Below are 1,676 nucleotides of genomic sequence, written 5' to 3'. Positions count from 1 at the left end.
TGATGATGATGATGATGAAGAGGATGATGGTGATGATGATGGTGGTGATGCTGATGATGATGACGGTGGTGATGGTGATGATGATTATGATGAAGATGAGTAACCAGTAGTAGACGTGATCGTTTCCCTCTTTGGGTCTGCTGCAGTTTGTAAAGTTCTTGTCGGTCCCATCAGAGCTGGACACGGTCCTGTGTTCCTGTCTCTTCAGTCTGTCCTCCGCCTGGATCAGAAGGATCCTGTGGCCTGTTTGTGCACGAGCTGTGCGACAGTCGGATCTCTCCCAGGTGACCTGCAGGTCCATGAATGAGTGAAGATCTAAGCTCGGTTTGTTTGTGTGAACGCAGGCTTCTGTTCCTCGGAGCAGGTCTTGGTTTGTGGACTGAATTAATTTTCTGGGGGATTTTGTTAAAAGTTGTTGGATGTTTCTCACAAACTGATGTTAAATTAATGTGTGTGAGTTCAGAGAGGAGCCTGCAGGCGCCTGACGCCTCCCAGTCCGTGAGCTGGGAAGCCGAGGTGGTTGTGACCAGTAGCTGATAAGTGTGTGTTAAAAACAATTCTGGCACCCTGTCCGGTGCAGATCCTCACGACCGGGCTTCAAGGAAACATCTGGGTGAAGCCTGTGGTGACCATCTGTCCACACAAGTAAACTTGATTCAGAAAACTTCTCCCGTCGTCGTTTGAGTCCTTTTAAGATGAGAGGATATTTTTATCCAACATTTATGCATCTTTCTCGTTTGTTTTTGTTTACCGAGGAAGGGAGATGATGTGACACACCTGGCAGGAACTGTGAGGCTGCTCTGATGTCTGGAGGACTGATGGCTGGTTCTCCATCAGAGCGATCGAAGCAGCGATGCACAGATGTGAGGGGGTCTCTGTTGGCCACTGATTGCAGCCGTCCCTCACTTTCATTAATGATTTGTTACCAGACGTGTGATGTCACAGTGACAATAACAAGTTGGACAATTTTTCATCTCCAGGGTTAGTCTGAACAAAAACCTCTTCCTGTCAGCTGCAGACAGACAAAACTCCACAGACTGATTTAAATGAAAGAGTCCAAAGTGAGTGAAGGACAACAACTTCCAACACGTTACAAAAGAAGATGTTTGTCATTTAACCGTTAGAATAACAATAAAACAACTCGTAAATATCTGATGTTGTTTAGAGGAAAACAGTCGGCTTGATCCAAGTTACTGAACATCACAGTCCTTATGTCACTTCCTGTCTGCGTCCCCGTCCAGACTGAACACTGCATTAAACACAACACCTGCTGATGTCCCTCTGTGTGCACGGTTGACTGACCGGAGGAGCAGGTGCTTCAATCTGAAACTTGGTTTTTAACCTGTGGGACAGTGAAACCAAGTCTGACCTGAACAGGTTCTCGGACTAGTTTAGAGACGGACTGAGGACTGGACCGAGCCGCCCTGGGGCCTCTGAGAGGAACCGAGCCGTGGGAGCACGAGCACGGTGATTTATCATTTCTTGAAGGGTGGGGTCTTCGTTGTTCTCTGAGCAGCTGCCTCTTAAACTGAAGGTGTGTTCAAAAATAAAATCCTGATCGTTTCCTCGAGTGGTCCTCCAACGTAGATAAATGAATTTAGACAGTATCCATCATGTTTGTGACAAACTGGCTTCAGGTTCATTATTATTGTTGTTATTGTTGTTGTTGTTGTTGT

The sequence above is a fragment of the Nematolebias whitei genome, chromosome 1, assembly GCF_014905685.2.
Source record: "Nematolebias whitei isolate Nwh7 chromosome 1, NemWhi1, whole genome shotgun sequence".
NCBI classification, from domain to species: Eukaryota; Metazoa; Chordata; class Actinopteri; order Cyprinodontiformes; family Rivulidae; genus Nematolebias; species Nematolebias whitei.
This window is presented reverse-complemented; position numbering follows the sequence as displayed.